The 24677-nt window shown below is 40.0% G+C and overlaps 1 protein-coding gene across 2 annotated transcripts in view; it reads right to left on the bottom strand.

The window, feature by feature from the left end:
- ARHGEF26 (Rho guanine nucleotide exchange factor 26) overlaps positions 1-24677 on the bottom strand; it is a 232098-nt gene that overhangs the window by 20246 nt on the left and 187175 nt on the right. The window lies entirely within an intron of this gene.

Raw genomic sequence — 24677 nt, 5'->3', positions numbered from 1 at the left:
TAATGAGCTTAGCGAGCTCAATACAAAGGAACATAGAAGTATAGAAAAAGAAAACACTAAGGGTAATGCCAGTATGTGCCCCTGGGAAACCCCAATAGAAACAGTTTAAGGGATAAATGAGGGGGAACCCAGAAAGGGTAAATGTTATAACTGTGGGAGAACATTTGATGGACTGGGCTTCCAGTGCTACCAATCATGTCTGAGAGCAGAGGGGGTGATGCCTTTGTTCGCCTGACCCTCTCTGACATGCCATACCATTTTGTGGAGTGTTTGGTGGACACTGGAACAGACTGCAGCGTTTTAAAAAAAAGCTATAGCTGTTATGAAATTAAAGGCACATCAGCGAGCAATAAATCCTATCACTATGGGTAATAATAGGGTAGATGAAGCAGCTCTCATAATACTCCAACAGTCCTCTGAAACTGTGGAGAATTTGACAATGGAGGTCTTAGAAACCCTCCAAAAACCAAACAGGTTCCCTAACTCATTGCAAGTGGGAAAATGCTGGTTGCAAACTGGAAAATGAGGTTTGGAAACATGGGGATGGTAGATTATGTGCACCTACAGTGCTATATCCTGTTTTAGCCAGTTTATCTCATCTCCCTTCCCATGTTTCCAAAGGGGGAATGATTGCAAGTGTTAATACATTTTGGTTTGCACCAGGTTTCTCACAATTTGTAACTGAATTGTGCAAGAAATGCATGATGTGTGCTAAATACAATTCAGGTAAATTGACAAAGGTGGAGATGAAACACCTTGTAAAACCTGACCATCCATTCCAAAGACTGCAAATAGACTATATTCAGCTGCCCAAATGTGGTGTGTATGAGTATGTTTTGGTGTGTGTAGACATGTTTTCCTCTTGGGTGGAGGCCTGGCCGGTTGCCAAGGCAACAGCAGGTGTAACAGAAAAAAAAATCTGATAACTGAAATTGTGTGCAGATATGGTTTACTTGAAACAGTAGAATCTGATCAAGGGACTCATTTTACTGGGCAAGTGTTTGCAGAAATGATGAAAGGGTTGCAGATTAATCATCTGGGAAAGTAGAGAGAGCCAATGGTGTTTTAAGAAATAAAATAGCTAAGATCTGTGAGCAGACAAAACTTACTTGGGTACAAGCCTTACCTTTAGCCCTCTTTGCAGTAAAGACACCCCAAAGGCAAAAGCATGGCCTTTCACCATTTGAAATTTTGTTTGGTAGACCACTAATAGGTATTTTCTTTCCACAAGAATTACATGGGCAGTATGCTTCTCTAACTGATTATGTTGTTCAGCTGCATGAGCAACTGACTAATTTGTATTGAAAAGTTTTCTCTTCATTACCAGATCCAGAACAAATAACTGGAACTCACTACCTGCACCCTGGAGACTGGGTGGTGATAAAAAGATACGTGAGGAGACACTTAGAGCCCCGGTTTGACGGCCCATACCAGGTGTTACTGACAACACCCACCTCAGTCAAAGTGGAAGGGAAACCAAACTGGATACACGCCTCTCACTGTAAGAAAGTGAACTTCCAGGCCGGTGATAAAAACCTGTGTCAAAAGGGTGAGACCACTGGGGACAAAGTGGGTTAACTAACTGCCACGATGCATATACTGTCCTGTTTTTTTTTCTGTGTCCTTTTCTTTGTGTTTTATACCTCTATACACCAGTGAAGGGTGAAAAACGGACAAATTCCAATCTGGCTTTTACACCAACAAACCACCAAGCAACTGAATGCCACAGACTGTTGGATATGCTCTCATGTTCCTGCCAATCATAAAGGAATCCCTTTAATAGGTGTACCAATATCAATGAATGATTTAAATGTGACAGATTACAGCTATGATGTTCAAATAGATATAGATCACTCTGTTCATAATGCTATCTCAGATCAAGGTACATACTTAAAACTTGCTGGTATAGTTTCTATAGCTACAATGTGTTTTGGGCCAATGTATGTTAATTACATAGCAAACATGAAAGGTTGCATATTTAGTTTGCCCAAGGTATATGTGGGGGAAACAGATTGTAGAAATGCTACTTTTAACATTAATAAGGAACCTAACAAAGTACCATGTGATACAGTAACTGCTGATTCTAATAGTTTATGTTTTTGTTCAACGTTAAAAGCTTTGTGTACCACTAGGTGTGCCTGTCTTGAACAGACAGACAATGATGAATGGACCTGTCAAACTCAGTTATATAACAATATGAGATGGTTTCAACTATGGCTGGGAAAGATGGTAAGATTATTCCAATGGTCCTTAAACAAGGTATAAGTAAGAATTATTCTCATCTGCAGATAAAGTCTGGATGTAGTTTCCTGCCTGGACAGGTTGGGGAATTGAGCTAGCAAATAGAATTAACAAATATGCTAGTATTATGGATGGGATTATTAATGAGACTACAAGCTTTACACATGAATAAAGTAGTACAACAAAGATCTAGAGATATATCTAAGGAAGGATGGGATCGATTGGAACCTGGTTTAACAATATGCTTACAAATCTTTTAAAACCCATAGTGGTAGTGATAGGAGTAATTCTAATGTGACTAATTGTTTGGAAATTGTTAATGATTTGTGTTTCTCATTGCAGAAAAAGATGAAGATACCGATTGTTTAGGGTGATGATACAACAGCTACAGAGATGACCGACTGATAACTTAGTTCAGATACCTGCCTTCCCTGCAGACCCTCCAGTCATTTTAGGAGACAGGTGGAAGATCTCATCTCTGCGAGGGGGTCCCACAATTGCACCTCATCAGCTTTGGGCCTACTACAGGATTTGGACCTAGGCCTGTGAAGGGATGCAGTTCTGGCTGCTGTTGTTATCTGTTTAGATAGAGATTGCATATTTTGTGTTTGCGTGTTACCAATAAAGATGTGTGAATGCTTAGAGGAAATGATAACTATGTAGGCAGATCTGGAATGGAGGCTCAGCATCCCACTGTCTATGCAGCTTATCTGTATACTCAGTGATATACAGTCTGTTTAAGGGGTCATTTCCAGGTAGGAAGGTTGTTAGTCAAGTGAGAGACACAAAGTAATAATGGCGTGATAATAAACGCAAGGTAATAGATAAATATATGTGATAATACAATTATCAAAAGGGTGAGAAATGTTAAGGAAAAATATTTTTAATTCAGTATATATATTTTACTTATGTGTTATAAGGGACTGACAAGTGATATTTTTAAACAGTTACATTTACTTGTCAATTCAGCTAGTACAGAAACTGCTGTATATGCAAAGTAAGTATTTTCAGCTAAAGTAACACCCAAAGTTTGTATGGACAAGATAAGAAGAAGACCACGAGGTGCTGATTGTGAAGAAACACCGAACCTGGCCTATAAAAGAGAGACATTGTTGCTATCTAATGCTGCGCGCCACACACACTCTGTATTACTGTAAAGTGACCTGTTGTCATTTTTGTTGTAATCATGTTTAATTGTACAATTATAACCTTATTCATTTGGAACAGCTGTCTGATGTTAATTTTTTCTTCAACATTACCTATCAAATATTATACCATGATTAACATATAGAACTTAAACAAATGGAATAAAATAAATTGCAACTTTGACCAAAAATGTATAAAACTAAGTACAATTCGAAAATTGTTAATTGACTTCAGTACAGTATGGCTTTAAAGTGACATTATAATGGAATAATAAAATGCTCTACCTTCTTAAAGCATATTTTTATTATACAAATTCTCCTTGGTTACTTTGCATTACCCACAAAAAGGTTTAAACACATGGTTAAACTCAACACATTGCCACTGCTGAGCAGGACACAGCCAATGAGCCAATCAGGAGTGAAATTGGTAACCACCAATTACTGACTAAATGGGGGGGGGGGGGATTAAAGGTTATTACTACTCAATTAGAACCTCCTGTTAAGCTGAATGGACATTAAAATAGATTTCTTTGTTTCTGTTCTTTAAAAAAAAAAATATATATATTTCAAAATGTATTGCAGTTTATAAAAATAAAAACATATTTTCAATATGGTGAGTCCACGGAATCATCAATTACTGTTGGGAATAACACTCCTGGCCAGCAGGAGGAGGAAAAGAGCACCCAGCAAAGCTGCTAAATGTCACTTCCCTTCCCACAATCCCCAGTCATTCTCTTTGCCTTCGGTGCAAGGAGGAGGTGAAGTTTTGGTGTCTGAAGAAGACTGGATTTATTTCACTTCAATCAAGATTTTATTATTTTGAAAGCCAGAGTAGGTTTGCTCTGATCTTCCCTTTTAAGATTGGGTCTAGCCATACTCCACGTTACTCTTCAGCAAGGCAGTGGTGGCTTTAAAGCAGTTAGGAACTTGTGGGGTGGGCCTCACTTCATTTTCCTAACATGTTGCTGCCCCTGTATAAAAAGCCTGAGTAGGTTTACTCTGATCTTTCTTTGTTCCATAGGTCTCTGTAAGGAGCGACATCCTTTCATACTGTGTGGGCTGTCCCTCTGCCAGATAGCTGGATAAGCAGGTAAGTGCCTTTTGTCTTCTGGGGCTAGGAGGCTGGCACTGAAGGGGTTAAGAAATAGATAAACCTCTATTTCTTAAACCTGCAATTTTTTGGGACACAACATTCTTTAGGGGGAAGCTTTTTATGGCAGTGACCAGGCACTATATGGCATGTGACCTGGAGACTAGGGTTTAATCTCTTTCAAGGCAGAAGGAGTTAACCCTCTACTGGGATCAGTGTTGATTAGAGAGCTGACACATTATTACTAAGTCTTAACAGTGAGAACAGACAGATATCGGAGGCCAGAGAGACTTTATTATATATATGAGGCTTGTTTTTTCAAACTCTATCTCTCGATTGGAGCCATTTAGGAGAACCCGTTTTACATTTTAGGCGCTATTCATATGGGATTACTATGCTGTTTTTTGGATTATGTTATAAAAGCAGAGCGGTTCCATGATGGAAGTTTTGAAAACTTTATTCCCTTCTGGCCATATGTTTTCCTTTTTTGGGCAGTTAATATAGATAGTGCGATTCAGTGCGCCTCTTCCCCATATGATTTGTGGCTCCGCCTCTTTCTTCTCAGTGAAGAGTAGCACCATTTTAGGGGATTGCTGTGTCGGCAGATGAACACCGCCTTGCTCTTCGGCTGAGAGTGGAGCAGTGTTTTTATTCTGCTATGTCGTGGGGAGTTTTGTTATAAAAGAAAATGCCATCCTTGTCTCAATGTTTTTACAGATGGGAATAGGACATGGTTGTTTCTCTCCTTTGTCTTAATGATTTTATTATGAATTTCTTTGTTAGCCTACTGGTAATTATTTTGCCTAGGATATAGGTTAGAGTCTTGATCTCTTAAGAGCTATATATTTGGGTGTTGATTTAAGAATCTTCCCCCTGATATATAATTAAAGATATATTAAAGTTATGTGGGGCTTGTGTTCAGGTTTTTGGGGCAAAAAGCCTGTTCCTAGGTACAAAATTTAAGGCTCTTGAGGAACAGATTGTTGTGCTGTAAGATCTGTCCATCACATTTGGAACATTTTGAGAGTTTAAAAATGTTTATTTTTCTGTGCTGATTGTTTAGCAATAACGATTAAATAGTACAGATAGCTGTTCTGGCTATGCCCCAGTTTTCTGCTTAAACGTCCCAAGCCTCTATGGCATCACATGCAGTGCCCTATGGTTCCTCTCAATCTCCAGGGGAAGTGTATTTGCATACAGAATTTGCAGCTCATGTATCCGCTGCGGTATCTGTGGCTTGGTCTATTTTTCCTTTCCTCAGGGAAAATGCAAGAGGACATTTTAAGTTTCAGACAGTGTTTCTGCTTCACATTTTGCTACACAGGTTATCCCACTCCTAAGTCTGGTGAGGAGGATTCGGTAGTTTCTGAGGGTGAAATTTTAGACCTGGACAGTATAATTCCTTCAACTGATGCTGAAGTGGTCTCCTTCAGATGTATGCTCCAATGCCTCGTGTACTATTAAAGGAGGTTTTAGCTTCTTGGATGACAACCCTTGGAAGTTTTATAAACTTTACCAGTTCTATGATTTTTCTTCCTATGAGGAAGTCTTTCTAGACATGCTATGGAGATTTTCCAGGAAAAGGAGAAGCTCGGGAATACCTTTCTCCCTGTCTCCAGTGTTTTAAAGGTTGTTCATGTCACTGACTCCATTACAATGCACAATGCCCTTAGTAGGAGGTTTCTACTATGGATCAGAGAACTTTGGTCCCTATGGAGGGTAGCTTGACTCCTTAAGGATCAATGGATAAGAAGCTGGAGGTTTAATTGTTCATTTTGAGTAATGCCTTGTCTTTGCAGGCTTGCTGTGCTAGTCCGCCGGGCATTGTGGCTGAAATCTTGATCAGCTGAGAAGCCTATCTGGCTTAGTGGTACAGCCTAGGCTTTATAGTTCTGCAGTTGCAGGTTCAATATTTTATGTTTCCTCCATATCCACGCTTTTGGCTTTTCCTGTCAAGGGTAAGACCTTGTTTGTACTTGGTCTGGCAGAACTATCATCTGACTTTAAGGGTGAAAAAAGTTTTTTTCTAGCACACGTCAAGGAAGTAAGACTAAAGGAAAAATGTAATTTTCTTCTTTCTGCAGGGTCAGTCATGTCTTGTGGAATTCAACCAAACTTAGTCCAATCTAAGATTTCCTCCCAGGGGCAGATTTCTCTTTCTAGAGTATCTGCAATCCAGGTATGATGTGAGGCATTCCTTGAACTGGGTTCAGGACCTTCCTCTCTGGGAATGATAGTTCCAGTCCCAGTATGGGATCAGGATCTAGGTATTTACCTCAAGTTTCTTTGGTTCTGACCTTCAAAGTAGTATCCATTCTACTTTGGTTCAAGAGGGCCTGTTCATTACGAACATAGACCTAAAGGATGTATATTTATTGTTCCCTTGATTCAGGATCTTCTCAAGTTTCTGAGTTTCATCATCCTAGAAAGACTTTTAGGTCTTGGGGTATTGCAAGGGTGCATTATTGGACAAGATATGGTTCAGGCGTCATCCTTCTTTCGAGCAAATCCTCTTAGAAGGGATTTTGTCCATTATTCTTTCCCATGGATGGGAAATGAATTGGGAGAACAGTTCCCTTGTTCCATCTACAAGGGTGATTTTTTTAGGGACCTTAATAGATTTTCTATCTAGGAGTAGATTTATAACTGAGGTCATAGTATTAAGGATTTATTCCCTTTCCTCTCTCTGCAGTCTACTTTCCTGCCAAGAGCAAGCTCTAGTGGTCCGGTAGATAGCTTAACCATTCCTGCAACCAGAGGGTTGGGAGTTTACATCTAGCTGCAGTTAATTTTCCTTCACTTTTCAGTGACTTATGATGTATGGAGGGAATTGGTCTGATGGTCACCCATGGACATCATTCCTTTTGCTACCATGGACGTCAGTCTGCTTGCTGGGCTGGGGAGCAGTCTGGGACTTGTTTGAGGCACAGAAGTGTCTGCTCTCCTCTTAAAAATGTTGGAGTTGAGAGCATTTTACAATGCTCTGATGGCTTGGCCTCAGTCGTCTTTAGCTTGGTTCCAGTCGGACAAGATCACCTCAATGGCTTACATCAACCACCAGGGAGGAACTCGGAGTTCCATAAACATGGAGGAGGTGACTTGGATTGTCAGTGGGCAGAGGCTCACATTTCCTGTCTGTCACCCTCTTTCCAGGGGTGGATAATTGGGAATCGGACTTCTGAACAGAAAGATATTCATCCCGGGGATTGTTTTTTTCATCTGGAGGTGTTCTTCATGTAAACCCTCAAATAGGGGGTTCAGGAGTTGATTTCGGAGGGCGTTTTAACAGAACGCCAAGCTTCCAAGGCACGGTTCAAGGTCAAGTGATCAGACCGCCCTGATAGATGTTCTGGTGGGTTTTTTCTTGGAATTTCAGTCTTGCATACCTATTTCATCCATTTCTGCTTTCCTTCCATGAGTCATTGCTCGTATCAAGCAGGAGAGGGCATCTGATTCTCATAGCTCCTGTGTAGCCTCGCAGGATCTGGTATGCAGACTTTGTAGAGATGTTGTCTCTTCCACCTTGGAGACTTCCTCTGAGGAAGGACCTTCTACTTCAGGGTCCTTTCCTTCATCCAAATTGTGTTTCTCTGAAGCTGGAGATTGAACGCTTAATTTTGGCTAAGCATGGGTTTTCTGAGTCGGTCATTGATACCATGATTCAGGCTCGCAAGCCTGTTACTAGGAAGATTTACCATAAGATATGCCATAAATATCAGGATTCCTAGGATTTTGTCTTTTCTCCAGGAAGGTCTGGAGAAGGGTTTGTCAGCAAGTACTCTGAAGGGTCAGATTTCTGCCTTGTCTATTTTGTTACATAAGTGTCTGGTAGTCTTGCCAGATGTGCAATCCTTTTGTCAGGCACTGATCAGAATCAGGCCTGTGTTTAAGTTGGTTTCTCCTCCATGGAGCCTTAACCTTGTTCTTAAAGTTTTGCAGCAGGGTCCTGTTTGAGCCTATGCATTCCATAGATATTAAGTTGTTATCTTGGAAGGTTTTGTTTCTTGTTGCTATTTCTTCTGCTCGTAAAGTCTCGGAACTCTCAGTTTTGCAGTATGATTCTCCTTATCTTATCGTTCATGCTGATAAGGTGGTTCTTCGTACCAAGTTAGTTTTTCTTCCTAAAGTTGTTTCTGATATTAATATTAATCAGGAATTTGTTGTTCCTTCTCTATGCCCTAATCCTTCTCATAAGGAACGTTTGTTACACAATCTGGATGTTATGCGTGCTCTGAAGTTTTATCTACAGGCGACTAAGTATTTTCACCAGTCTTCCGCCCTGTTTGTTTGCCTGTTTGTTTCTCTGGGAAACATAGAGGTCAAAAAACTACAGCTACTTCTCTTGCTTTCTGGTTGAGAAGTATTATTCATTTGACTTATGAGACTGATGGACAGCAGCCTCCGGAGAGAATTACAGCTCATTCCACTAGGGCAGTTTATTCTTCTTGAGTTTTTAAAAATGAAGCTTCTGTGGAACAGATTTGTAAGGCTGTCTCTTGGTTTTCTCTACATACTTTTTCCAAATTTTAACTTTATTTTTGCTTCAGCTGAGGCTTCTTTTGGGAGAAAGGTTCTTCAAGCGGTGGTGCCTTCTGTTCAGGTCCCCTGTCTTGTCCTTCCCTAATCATCTGTGTCCTCTAGCTTGGGTATTGATTCCCAACTGTAATTGATGATTCTGTGGACTCATATCTTAAGAAAGAAAACAAAATGTATGCTTACCTGATAAATTTATTTATTTCCATATATGGTGAGTCTACGGCCCGCCCTTTATTTTAAGACAGTTATTTTTAACTTTAACCTCAGGCACCTCTACACCTTGTTCTATTCCCTTTTTTCCATTTTCCTTTCGTCAAATGACTGGGCATTGTGGGAAGGGAAGTGACATTTAGCAGCTTTACTGGGATGCTCTTTGCCTCCCTCCTGCTGGCCAGGAGTGGTATTCCCAACAGTAATTGATTATTCCGTGCACTCACCATATCCGGAAAGGAAGAAATGTTTCAGGTAAACTTACATTTTGTTTTGTTTTTAACAATCCTGTGCACAGAATGCTCTGTCAGCAATTCGCCCATAGCAAACTGTTGACAAACATGTTTTCTTTCATGTAATTGGCAAGAGTCCATGAGCTAGTGACATATGGGATATACAATCCTACCAGGAGGGGCAAAGTTTCCCAAGCCTCAAAATGCATATAAATACACCCCTCACCACACCCACAATTCAGTTTTACAAACTTTGCCTCCTATAGAGGTGGTGAAGTAAGTTTGTGCTTGATTTTGCTGACATGGTATCTAATTCTAGATTACTCTCTCTCTCTTTTCAAGGTAACAATTTATTTGGTTCTCAGTTGGATTCTATTATTTCAATTGTCACTGGGGTTAAGGGAGTTTTTTTGTCTCAAGATAAAAGATCTAAGGGTAAATCTAAAGCTTCTAATTGTTTTCGTTCTTTTCGACAGAATAAAGAACAGAAAGCCAATCCTTCCCCCAAAGAATCTGGTTCCAATTGGAAACCTTCTTCAAGTTGGAATAAATCCAAGCCTTTTAAGAAACCAAAGCCAGCCCCCAAGTCTGCATGAAGATGCGGCCCTCATTCCAGTTCAGCTGGTGGGGGGCAGATTAAAAATTCTAAGACATTTGGGCAGATTCTGTCCATAATCAGTGGATTCAGAGTATTGTCTCTCAAGGGTATCAAATAGGATTCAGAGTAAGACCTCCTGTGAGAAGATTTTCTCTTTCTCACGTTCCAGCAAATCCGGTGAAGGCTCAGGCTTTTCTGAAGTGTGTTTCAGATCTACAGCTTTCAGGGGTAATCATTCCAGTTCTGTTTCAGGAACAGGGTCTGAGGTTTTATTCAAATCTATTCATTGTCCCAAAGAAAGAAAATTCATTCAGGCCAGTTCTGGATCTGAAAATTTTGAATAGTTTGGTATCCTTAGTTGAAAAGCATACCTAAGTAAGTTCAGGAGCAGCAATGTTCTACTGGAAGCTAGCTGTTGGTGTTGGTGGTGGCTGCACATATATGCCTCATCATTGGCTCCCAGTAGTACGTTGCTGCTCCTTAATCAAAGGTTACCAAGAGAATTAAAGGGCCACTAAAGTCAAAATTAAAGTTTAATTATTCAGATATAGCATGCAATTTAAAAAAAAAAACTCCAATATACTTCCATTATCAAAACATGCACATTATTTTTATATGCACACTTTCTGAGGCTCCAGCTCCTACTGAGCATGTGCAAAAGTGCACAGTATATATATGTAAATTAATTTTGTAATTGGCTGATGAATGTCACATGATACAAGGGGAGGGAATATTGGATTCAGGGGACATGAAACCCAAATATTTTCATATATGATTTAGGTAGAACATACAATTTTTTTCAACTTTCCAGTTTACCACATTTGTTTAATTCTCTTGGTATCATTTGTTAAAGAAGCAGCAATACACTACTGGTTTCTAACTGAACACATTGGTGAGCCAATGACAATTGGTATATATATGCAGTCACCAATCAGCAGCTAGAACCTAGGTTCTTTCCTGCTCCTGAGCTTACCTAGATAAACCTTTCAGCAAAGGATAACAAGAGCAGGAAGCAAATTAAATAATAGAAGTAAATTGGAAAGTTGTTTAAATTGTATTCTTTATCTGAATCATGAATGTTTAATTATGAATTAAGTGTCCCTTTAACTTTGACAGAAAATATTCAACTGCTAATTTAAAATTTAAAGTAACTCCTATATTGTCTTATTATTGTATATTTGTCAGTTATTAAATTCTTCTGTATTTAGTGGTTCTTAAAGCAATTTTGATTATAGTTCTGAAACATGAAAAAAAAAGTGTTTCATGTCCCTTTAAGGCTCTCTTTCCTGGTTACATACATGCAGATGTTTATTCCTGGCAGCAAGCACATTTTTTTTCTATTATTCTCATAAGTTAATAATTATTTTTGCTGTATATGTGTTTTATTTCTGCATTGAATCACCACCTGCTTACTACTCAAGGCACAAAGTATAGATGAGGAAACACACAGGAAGGAAATCAAAACACTAATTTGATAAATTACAGTAACATCTGCAATTCCTGATACTTTGCCAATTACTAGTAGATGTCTCTTCAAATAAGCAGGAAAACATGTACACAAGGCATCTCTGCTTAAACAAACTAATCAATCAAACATTGCCATAGGAAAAAAGAAACAAATCTCAAGTTCTGTGCAAAAGAAATTCGTTGCCAAATACATCTTAAGGGATTTATTTTCCTGTTGATAATATTGCATTTTAGGTGCAGCTTTCAGATTTTGCTTTAGCCCAGGGGCTGTCATCCTATCTGTTACTGTAATGGTCAGAGATAAATAGGGCAAGCAAACTGTTACTAGGCACATGAATAGGGCCACATAAGTTATTTGTTTTTACCAGACAAGACACACTGAAGCATAAACATACAGAAAACAGGAAAGGAAGAAAATATCAACAGATTATGAGCTGTATGCACAAAAAGTGTTTAGCAAGTTTATACCCGGGTACCATGACCTAACATAAACACAACATGAAAACAGGAGAAGGAAGGCTGAAAAGTGACAGTGTATCTGATATTTAGGGAGTTAAAGGAAGGATGATGTCAGAGTATAGACGTTTGGAATTTCGGGGTGTTGCCAATTCTGCAACAAAGAATAATTAGTCTAAACTACAGAGAATATTACAGGCTTGAAATCTTGAAACCCTAAGTGCTGCTTCTCTCTTTAAACTTTAGGTTTCTCTAGAGACTTATCTCTAACTTGAATATTTAAAATAACAATAATAAAAAAAAATGATTACATGGGGGAATGTTATTAATGTGCATACTGCTGTATTGCTTGACTAAACCTATGTGAAGGGACAATAAAGTAAAAAACTAAACTTTTATGGTTTAGAAAGAACATGTAGTTTTAAAATGCCACTTTCCAGTATACTTCTGTTATGAAATTTGTTTTGTTCTCTTGGTATCCTTTGTTTAATAGTAAATCTAGATAAACTTATAGGAGCTCAGGCGTGTGCACGTGTGTTTAGCACTCTATGGCAGCAGGGTTTACGACAATGGGCCCCATGAACTAAACTGCGGAAGGACAAAGTCCCTGACTTGGGAACCTGTCCAACTTTTCAGGCGAACAAGTAGTGGTCACTGTACACCCGCTGTCCACATGTACTATTGCACAAGAACTTCCTCGTGCAACACAGCCCCTGCTTTCTCAGGGCCTTTCAATCACCCCAAAATAACTGTCCGGGGGGTTATATCTGCCAACTGAGCGGTAGCAAAGAGGGTAAACTTATCAATAAAATAAAACTGGAAAGGTTTTTTACGTAAAGTTTTTTTTTCCAGCTCAGGACTGGCAGTGCATCACTGCTCTGGAAATTATTTTTTCTGTTTAAGCAATACATTAGTGTTTTCTAATTGTGGTGTTCTGTCCCTTTAAATATATATAATGTATCATATATACAGAAAAGCCACATGGGTTGTTCCCAGATCAATCAAATACTAGATTAGATTTGTATAGGTTGAACTCGATAGACTTCGGTCTTTTTTCAACCTCATCTACTATGTTATGTTACTATCTGTGATTGGCAAGAAAGCTAAGAATGAATCCATGAATCTCACAAAATACACCTGAACTTGCAACATGTGATATCAAGTCTATCAGCTGTGTTTTCTATTTTTAAATAACCCATTAGTTTGTCAGGCCAAAGAGGAACTTTGGGAAACAGCTTATCCGAAAAGCATTTAAAATGCAGAATGTTATGACATGGAAAACACGCACGAGGAAACTTCCCCAAAGGAATGCGCGTGTTATAATAATTAAGAGACAACAATTACTTGAAATACTTTCTTGGCACTAAGATACTAAAAGAAAGGTTTCCTACAATTGTTTTTCATATACATGTCTGTTAAACAGATTTTCAGAACTGGTAAGTAAAACGTAACTTGCCAAACCGGCTTCCACTGCTCTGCATAGACTGCCTATATGGCAGCCTTCCAGGTTACAAATTCCTGTCTCAAAGGTATGACATCCAATGCATAAAGCTGTATACTCGCACATTGTCAAGGTTAAAGCTGGAAGTACCAGCAGTCATGGAATTCTTATATATTTTAATATATATTTTTTAGGCCTGATACCTCTGAACAACTGATTGTAAAGTTATATTGTGAAGTTAGTTGTAATATTTGTGGTTTGTGTGTTATATAGCGTGGAAAACATACAATGTAGTATAGTTTTTTTTTTTAAAAGTTCTAACAAATTTAATAAAACATGTGTTTGTGTATATTTGCTAGATAAAGCTTTTAATATACAAAAAATAAGATTTTCTAAACTTGCCAATATATAAATTCAATGTTTAAATGGACAATGCACTGAAATGTATTTCTTTAATATGTTCCCAATTATCCATTTTACATGCTGGGGTGTATTAAATGGCTTAAAAAAAAATTATGCTTACCTGATAAATTTGTTTTTTTCTTGACACGGTGAGTCCACGGATCATCATAATTACTTTTGGGAATATCACTCCCGATCAGCAGGAGGCGGCAAAGAGCACCACAGCAAAGCCGTTAAATACCACTCCCCTTACCCACAACCCCCAGTCATTCGACAAAAAAAGGGAAAGGAGAAAGTAGGTAATGTAAGGTGCAGTGGTGCCTTAGGTTTATAAAAAATAAACGGTCTGAAAATATAGGGCTGGGCCGTGGACTCACCGTGTCAAGAAAGGAACAAATTTATCAGGTAAGCTTAAATTTAATTTTCTTTCTAATGACACGGTGAGTCCACGGATCATCATAATTACTATTGGGAATCAATACCCAAGATAGAGGACACTGATGATAAGGGAGGGACAAGACAGTTAACCTAAACAGAAGGCACCACTGCTTGAAGAACCTTTCTCCCAAAAGAAGCCTCAGCCAAGGCAAAAGTATCAAATTTATAGAATTTTGAAAAAGTGTGTAGAGAGGACCAAGTTGCAGCCTTGCAAATCTGTTCCACAGAAGCTTCATTTTTGAATGCCCAGGAAGAGGAAACAGCCCTCGTAGAATGAGCTGTGATCTTCTCAGGAGGCTGCTGTCCAGCAGTTTCATAGGCCATGTGAATTATACTCTTCAGCCACAAAGAAAGAGAAGTAGCCGTAGCAGAAGAATTTCAACGCACGCACCACATCTAGGTTGTGCAGCAGACGTTCTTTATGAGAAGACGGGTTTGGACACAAAGAAGGAACAACAATTTCCTGATTAATGTTCCTATCCGAAACCACTTTAGGGAGGAACCCAAACTTAGTAGCAAAACCACCTTATCCGAATGAAAAATAAGGTAAGGGGATTCACACTGCAACGCCGAGAGCTCTGAAACTCTACGAGCAGAAGAAATAGCAACAAGAAATAAAACCTTCCAAGATAACATCTTAATATCTAAGGAATGCATAGGCTCAAATGGAGCCTGCTGAAGAACTCTAAGAACAAGATTAAGACTCCAAGGAGGAGTAACAGGTTTGAACACAGGCCTGATTCTAACCAAAGTCTGACAAAAAGACTGAACATCTGGTACATCCGCCAGACGTTTATGTAACAAAATAGATAAAGCAGAAATTTGACCCGTACTTCGGAAGCTTGGCATTGTGACGAGATGCCATAAGATCCAACTCCGGTTGACCCCACCTGAGAATCAAACTGGAAAACACTTCCGGATGAAGCTCCCTCTCCCCCCGGGTGAAAAGACTGTCTGCTCAGGAAATCCACTTCCCAATTATCCACCCTTGGAATGTGGATCGCAGACAGGCTGCAGTTGTGGGTCTCCGCCCACTGAATAATCCTGGATACCTCTATCATGGCCAAGGAACTCTGAGTCCCTCCTTGATAGTTGATGTAAGCCACTGAAGTTATGTTGTCTGACTGGAACCTGATAAACCAGGCTTAAGCTAACTGAGGCCAAGCCAGAAAAGCATTGAAGATTGCCCTCAGCTCTACGATGTTTATGGGAAGAAGAGATTCCTCCTGAGATTATAACCCCTGAGTCTTCAGCGAGCCCCAGACTGCTCCCCATCCCAACAGGCTGGCATCCGTGGTGACAATCACCCAGGACGGCCTGCGGAAACAAGTTCCCTTTGAGAGATGATCCTGAGATAGCCACCAAAGAAGAGAATTCCTTGTCACCTGATCCAGATGCAAACGCGGTGACAGATCCACATAATCCCCGTTCCATTGTTTGAGCATGCACAATTGTAGAGGTCTGAGATGGAACCTAGCAAACGGAATGATGTCCATGTCCGAAACCATTAGACCAATCACCTCCATACACTGGGCCACTGATGGCCGAGGAGAGGACTGAAGAGCAAGACAAGAGTCGAGGATCTTTGACTTTCTGACCTCCGTCAGAAACATTTTCATTGATAAGGAATCTATTATTGTTCCCAAGAACACTACCCTTGTAGCTAGAATCAATGAAACTCTTTCCCAATTCACCTTCCATCCGTGAGAATGTAGAAAAGATAACATCTTCATGTGGGAGCTTGATAGTTGAAAAGATGGCGCCTGAACCAGAATATTGCCCAGATAAGGCGCCACTGCAATGCCCCGTAATCGAAGAACCACCAATAGAGCTCCCAGGACCTTTGAGAAAATCCTGGGAGCTGTGGCAAGACCGAATGGAAGAGCCACAAACTGGAAGTGTTTCTCTAGAAAAGCAAACCTCAGAAACTTGTGATGATCCCGGTGGATAGGGATATGCAGATACACATCCTTTAAATCTACCGTTGTCATGAATTGACCCTCTTGAAACAAGGGAAGAATGGAACGAATAGTTTCCATCCTGAAGGACGGTACTCTGAGGAAACTTGTTTAGACTTTTGAGATCAAAAATTGGTCTGAAAGTTCCCTCTTTTTTGGGAACCACAAACAGATTGGAGTAAAAACCCAGCCCCTGCTCCTGAAGTGGAACAGGAACTATCACCCCTAGATCAGAAAGATCTCAGACACAGCGTAAGAACGTCTCTCTATTTGTTTGGTCTACAGATAATCTTGAGAGCAGAAACCTTCCCCTGGGCGGAAAAGTTTTGAACTAGAGTTTGTATCCCTAGGACACAATGTCTACCGCCCAGGGATCCGGCACATCCCGAACCCAGGCCTGAACGAAAAAGTAGGGTCCGCCTACTAGATCCGGTCCCGGATCAGGGGCGGACCCTTCATGCAGATTTTGAGTCACTAACAGGCTTTTTAGATTGCTTCCCCTTGTTCCAAGATTGGTTGGACCTCCAGGAAGTCTTGGACTGATCATATTTGGCAGAAGGAGAGGAATTTTTACCCTTGAAAATTCGAAAGGAACGAAAATTGCTTTAACATCCCTTCTGTTTATTCCTCTTATCCTGAGGCAAGAAATTACCCTTTCCTCCCGTAATGTCTGAAATAATCTCAGCCAAGCCCGGCCCAAACAAGGTCTTACCCTTGTAGGGAATCGCCAAAAGCTTAGACTTAGATGACACATCGCAGACCAGGATTTCAACCATAATGCTCGACGAGCCAGAATTGCAAACCCAGAAATTTCAGCTCCCAACTTAATCACTTAAAGAGAAGCATTCGTAATGAAAGAATTGGCCAACTTTAAGGCCTTAATCCTATCCTGGATCTCTTCAAGGGGGGTATCTGTCTGAATAGAATCAGGCAAGGCATCAAACCAAAATGCTGCCGCACTGGTGATGGTTGCAATACATACAGCAGGTTGCCATTGTAAACCCTTATGCACATACATCTTTTTTAGTAACCCTTCCAACTTTTTATCCATCGGATCCTTAAAGGAACAGCTATCATCTATGGGAATAGTGGTTCCCATGTCTCTCCCATTCCCGAGCAATAATTTCTGTAGCCCAGTCAGAGACAGGAAAAACCTCTACCGTAGAAGGTACATCATAGTATTTATTTAATTTACTGGACTTCTTAGGAGTGACCACAACCGTCATGTCGGAGTCATCCAAGGTAGCCAAAACCTCCTTAAGTAACAAACTGAGGTGTTCTAGCTTAAACCTGAGGGACACAACTTCAGCATCAGCAGAAGGAATGACACGGAGTCTGAGATTTCACCCTCAGATGCCACTGAAGTATCCTCCTCCTCAGACTTCTGGGAGGGAACATTCTGAGTAGTCATGACTGTGTCAGAAGCCTTACTCACTGATTCCGTAAGTTTCCTCTTGTGCTTTCCCTGTAACATGGGGAAAGCAGACAACACATCACAGTTACCACAGAAGATATGTGGGTAGTAATGTCTTGCAAAGTAACTCCAACAGGAGTATGAGATGAAGCGCAGGGCACTGCCGAAGGGGCCGCTAATGCTTGGGACACCTGAGGAGAAAGCTGCGGCGTAACTTGAACAGGAAACTCCTGAACAGCATCCGCCGTAGAAAGTGATGGCTCAGAAACAAAAAATCTATCCCTGTACTGTAAAGTTCTCTCAACACATGAGGAACAGAAAAAGATTGGTGGTTCAACATTAGAATCAAGGCACAGGCTACATGTTACAACTTGCAGGGCCTCTTGATCCACCTTTACCTCAAAAATAATAGATTGGACTAAAATAAATACAAAGAACAAGAAATTAAATAAAAAAGTAAATTTAATATTTAAAATAATAAAGCAAAAAAACGCTACTGTCACTTTAATTAATAAAACGTAAAAGTTTATTTTTATAACAGCAACCGCAGAGCAGTTGCCACACACAACCTCAGACAGCCTCTTCACCTCAGCAGACTTTGCTGAGGTGCCTACCTGTCCCTTGAAAATACACCAAATTTGCAGACAAAGATCCGGACTCCGGACAAACAGGACACCAGTCGACACAATCTTCCTTGCCAGCAGAGCCGCAATGGTCGGATCGCATAGACGGAGAAACCGGAAGTGCGCATCAACACTGACTTGCCGCCAGAGAAAGCCCGCCCTCCTAATCATGGGCGTAACAAACTGATCCGGTCCGGTCGCCATTATTCCTATCATAGTAAAAAAAAGGGATCGCAATGCAACTTACAAAAAACACTGCATTTCTTGAGAAATAAAGTCACAAAACACACACCACCAAATCCGGAAACAAACCGGAGCTGAGCCATAACATATTAACACACACCCGTAGTTAACTCCTCAACCCCCAGTGCCTGCATGCATACCTGCCATTTAAAATCCTTTTCCAAAGAAGGATTCAAAATATTCCCTGATCCCAGAAAAATAAAAAGGCAGTTACCTTGAAAACAGACACTGCCCGGCAGCAGGGCAGCTCACTCAGTTTGAGAGGCACTTCTCCTCACACGGACCTGTGAAATATAAAGGAGGACTGATTAATCCTAATCAGACTTTCCAGACAGGGCAGCAACACTGTTTGGGAGGCGCAGTGGGGATTATACCCCACAAGTTCCCAATTGCTTAAAAGCCACCACTGCTCTACTGAAGAGACTGACATGGGCTACGGCTAGACCCCAAGAAGAAGCAGAGCAAACTTGCTCTACTTAAAAAAATAATAAAATCTTGATTGAAGAAACTTCTTTCAGACACCTCCTTGTAACAGGCAAAGAGAATGACTGGGGGTTGTGGGTAAGGGGAGTGGTATTTAACGGCTTTGCTCTGGTGCTCTTTGCCTCCTCCAGCTGATCGGAAATGATATTCCCCAATAGTAATTATGATGATCTGGGGACTCACCATGTCATTAGAAAGAAAGCTAATTTATCTTTATTCTGTCATTTGAAATGGCTGATTTTCCTGTAAGTACTGGTTATAGAAAAGCTATGTAAACAAGAATGTTTAGAAGAAATCTGCCCCCAGCGTATCAGAGGCGCTACATTTTTAAATTTTCTATTTTTCTAAGTATTTTTTCTTTGAGTAAACAGTAAGAAATACAATCAAATTTTAGATGATTTCTGCTCTCCCTGCAAGCTCAGTCCATTTGGTTGGGTTGTGGTTTCAATTAACAGGAACATCTATTTTATATTTAAAAAGAAATCTAAAGAATGAATTTCCTATACATTTTAAACTCTGCAGCTAGTTTAACAAGTTATTGGAAACACATTAAAGGGACACTAAACCCAAATTTTTTCTTTCATGATTCAGATAGAGAATACAATTTTAAACAACTTCCAAATTTACTTCTATTATCTAATTTGCTTCATTTTTTAGATATCCTTTGTTGAAGAAAGAGCAATGCACATGGGAGAGCCAATCACAGGAGGCATCTATGTGCAGCAACCAATCAGCAGCTACTGAGCCTATCTAGATATACTTTTCAGCTAAGAATATCAAGAGAAGGAAGCAAATTAGATAATAGAAGTAAATTAGAAAGTTGTTTAAAACTGCATGCTCTTTCTAAATCATGAAAGAAAAAAATTTAGGTTTCATGTCCCTTTAAGGAGAAAACTATGAGATTTAACTACTCCATAATGCACAAACCCCAGTATAAACGGCAGTTATTTAATAAAAAGTCTGACCCTAAATAAAATGTTTTTAATAATATGAAACATGAATATATCCATTTTACATGTAAATATTTTCAAACTCATTTTCAGTCAGGACTACAAAATAAACATTTATTTATGTAAAGAATCACTTGCCTTGTAATAAATCATTACAAATCTATATTTATAAATCTCTCCAGAAAATTGTAAAAGGGGGTCTTAGGAAAAACAAAATGATTTCCATGGTTCCCCAAGAACAATCAACTATACCTAAGCTATCAACGTCAAAGTGTGTCAAGTAATCTGAACAATTATTTTCTGAGCTTTGAAGGCAGTGTTGGCCCTTCTTTGCCCTCTATGTTGTGATACAGTTTTAGATTTTACTTGTTCAAAATAAGTTATATTTTATTCACTGGATTCTGGCTCAGGCTATCTTCATTGTGACAGCTTAGAGTCGGTTGTTTTTCTGTGATCACGGATTGGAGCATAGCCAGGGATAGGCACAGACCAAGGCTATGGCGGACATTTTCCAAAGTACAGACGTTATTGAAGGACACCAAGGTACATTTCAAATTAAAAACATCAAAAAACACTCTTTACAGAGGGGGTAGTGGATACGTGGTGGAATAGCCATCCAGCAGAAGTGGTAGAGACAGTGAAGAAGTTTAAACATGCATGGGATAGGCATAAGGTTATGCTAGATGTAAGATAAGGTGAGGAACTAATAAAATTATTCAGAAAATTGGGCAGACTAGATAGACCGAATGGTTCCTATCTGCCGACATATTCTATGTTTCTATAAGTCAGGAAAGCGACACTTTGCTGTCAAATGGGCTGCACGTTGGACGCCCCTGGTCTAATTCCACAAGTACAAATTAGTTATCTAATCAAACAAGGTTAAAATAACATTTATATAAAGACTGCTGGTGGTATTACCTTTTATTTTTGGGGGGTTATATTGAGAGTCTGCAACTCCTGACCAAACCCACCCACCTTGATGTTAATTGCATGATCATCATGGTTGGTTATGTAAGGTTTGTCAGAGTAGGCAACGGTCTTCTACACACAGACACCAGCACCAGGCTGCCGCACAGATCAAGGAATTGGGATAAGTCACGACTCACGGTTAGTTAACTGCAGGCAGCTTCCTTCTTCCCTCACTTTCCCGCTACTAAGCGAGGCGCCGCTTGGGTCAAGGAGGAGTGAGGACCAGCATTCATCTGTCTTACTCCTCCCTCCCCTCCACAAAACGGGTGGCGGACACTGCAGGGACCAGTCACGGACACCAGTGTCCGTATACGGACACCTTGCCTATCCCTGAGCATAGCCCCCAGAGCCCTGTGAAGCGATGGAGTAACTAGTTGGACGTTGCGGTCACATGGTGTGTGGCCTAGCAAACACAGTCTCACCTGTCTGTTTGGCGGCATACGGATAACGGAGCAGCTAACCTAGCGAGGACATACCAGGGTGTTACAATGGAAAGCCCCAAGTAAAGACTTTCCCATGGAGCGGTTTTCTCACATAAGCAGCAGATGATGCCTGGCCCTTGGAATATTGACTGAGTTTACCATATTGAGAGTTCAGTGCAACCTAACTTTATTATAAACAAGAGCTGTTTGTGTGTTAGTACTTATATGGTTTGGATATCACCACAACAGGCAGTCTCTATTTTTGGGCTTGTATGAATATATCAATCCACTGCAGTATTAGTTCACAGAATTTTGGAACTTACAATACTAACATTATGACAACAGATATAGATATATAGTAATATAGAGCACGTTTGCTACAGTGCAATCCCAAGATTATAGGTAAAACACAATCGCGCAATCAGAATTGCAATGTCATCTGAATATGAAAAATGCAACATTACAATATTGTGAAATATGAATATGAAAAATGCAACATTGCAATATTGTGAAATATGAAAAACACATAATTGCAATCGCAATATTGTGAAATATTAATATTGCAATCACGATTGCGTGTTATTTCAGTAGCAATATTTCCCTGTGTGACAAATCTAGTGTATGTACGTTGAAACTGAATTTACATATGCAGATATCACAAACGCACAGTATATTATGTAAACAAGCTTTCAAGACAGCCCCCCCAAGCCACCTACATCACAAACGCAGTCTATTTGTGTACACAAGCTTTAAAGACAGCCCCCCGCCACCTATATCAAAAACGCACAGTCTATTTGTGTAAACAAGCTTTCAAGACAGCCCCCCAAGCCACCTACATCACAAACACACAGTCTATTTGTGTAAACAAGCTTTAAAGACAGCCCCTCCCCAGCCACCTACATTGGAAATGCACAGTCTATTTGTGTAAAAACGCTTTAAAGACAGCCCCCCCCCGTCACCTACATCATAAACGCACAGTCTATTTGTGTAAACAAGCTTTAAAGACATCCCCCCGCCACCTATATAGCAAACGCACAGTCTATTTGTGTAAACAAGCTTTAAAGACAGCCCCCCGCCACCTATATAGCAAACGCACAGTCTATTTGTGTAAACAAGCTTTAAAGACACCCACCCCCCACCAGCGACCAACATCGGAAACGCACAGTCTATTTGTGAAAAAACGCTTTCAAGACAACCCCCCGCCACCTACATTGCTGAAGTTGCGATCCCTATTAAATCCTATGGGAGACACATCTCTAGCACAACGGGATTCAGGACACTTTTTTAGAATATATCGACAGACCGATGGACTGCGAGTCTTGCAAACCCAAACAGGCAATTTCTCGTTGGTCTGATGATGTTTTGAATATTGAGGCCAGAAAGAGAAGCAAATTGTCATCAAGGGTAGCCACGTGTAAAATAGGGGCCCATAAAGGCTTTTGGGGATTATTATATAGATTAGAGACTCTCTTGTGCCAAAGAGAAATAAAAGCACTTTTTTCTTGCGAGGTGATCACCTGGCTATACAGCCAAAGTTCATATATGTTTTTAAGAGAGGGGCTTGCCTACCAGAAAATAAACTTTATTAGGGGTCTCTAGACATAAGATTTGTTTAGAGAGCATTAAATGTCCTGTTCTCAACCAAATCCCCATGTATTGTGTTTGAACTTTTTTTTTTTTTAAAGATCTGTTTTTCTTGTAGCTCTCCAAGAGCAGCAATTCTCTTTTAAATGAGGGGTCTTGGAGGTCAGTAGCTAGTGAAGGAGCTAAAATTGAGTGTTTTACCATATTGAGAGGACAGTGCAACCTATAACTTAATTATCAACAAGAGCCGTTTGTGTGTTGGTACTTATATGGTTTGGATATCAGAACAACAGGTGGTCTCCGTTTTGGGGCTTGTATGAATATATCAATTCAATGCAGTATTAGTTCACAGAATTTTGGAACTTACAATACTAACATTATGACAACAGATATAGATATAAAGTAATATAGAGCATGTTTGCTACAGTGTAATCCCAAGATTATAGGTAAAACACAATCGCGCAATCAGAATTGCAATATTGTGAAATCTGAATATGAAAAATGCAACATTACAATATTGTGAAATATGAATATGAAAAATGCAACATTGCAATATTGTGAAATATGAAAAACACATCATTGCAATTGCAATATTGTGAAATATTAATATTGCAATCACGATTGCGTGTTATTTCAGTAGCAATATTTCCCTGTTTGACAAATCTAGTGTATGTACGTTGAAACTGAATTTACATATGCATAATCTCAAGTGTTACTACACAGAAAAAACACTAAAACACAGTCTATTTTGTGTAAGAAACAATTTAAAGACAGCCCCCCCCGCCACCTACATCACAAACCCACAGTCTATTTGAGTAAACAAGCTTTAAAGACAGCCCAGCCATCTACATCGCAAACTCAGTCTATTTGTGTAAACAAGCCTTGAAGACAGCCCCCACCCGCTACTTACATCACAAATGAACAGTCTATTTGTGTAAACAAGCTTTAAAGACAGCCCCCTCAGCCACCTATATCACAAACGCAAAGGTCTATTTGTGTAAACATCTTTAAAGACACCCCTGGAGGGTGTCACCCGGATGCGGCCCGCACCCCCCGCACCCCCTAGTGACGCCACTGCTCCCACCTACATCAAACGCACAGTCTATTTGTGTAAACAAGCTTTAAAGACAGCCCCTCCCACCACCTACATCGCAAACACAGTCTATTTGAATAAACAAGCTTTAAAGACAGCCCCCCACCACCTACATCGGAAACACAGTCTATTTGTGTAAAAAACGCTTTAAAGACAACCCCCCTGCCACCGACATTGCTGAAGTTGTGATCCTCATTAAATCCATGGGAGACACATCGCCAGCATAACGAGGTTCAGGCCACTTTTTTAGAATATATTGACAGACCGACGGACTGCGAGTCTGGCGAACCCAAACAGGAAATTTCTCGTTGGCCTGATGAGGTTTTGAATATTGAAGGCAGAAAGAGAAGCAAATTGTCATCAAGGGTAGCCACATGTAAAATAGGGGCCCAGGTTAAGAAAGTAACTCAGTGACTCCTATAAAGCTACAATATAAATAAAATAATGGAAGCAGCTGTATATTCATTTATAAGAATCATGTTGCAAACATAGCACGGCAAACAAATGAAAATCGCAAAAGTGTGTGCAAGGGTCATAGCTAACTGGGAGAGCAACCCGTGTGATGATTGAGCCTCTTTCAGAATCCACTAGCCCTTTGCCCTCTTACCATCTTCAAACGACACAAGCAGTTTAACTGCCTCTCTGAGTGTCCGTGGTATCCTTCGTAATGCTGGCATCCCT

This window comes from Bombina bombina, chromosome 4 (genome assembly GCF_027579735.1).
Source record: "Bombina bombina isolate aBomBom1 chromosome 4, aBomBom1.pri, whole genome shotgun sequence".
Lineage (NCBI taxonomy): Eukaryota > Metazoa > Chordata > Amphibia > Anura > Bombinatoridae > Bombina > Bombina bombina.
The sequence above is the reverse complement of the archived record's forward strand: the minus strand, read 5'-3'. Positions and strand labels throughout refer to the sequence as shown.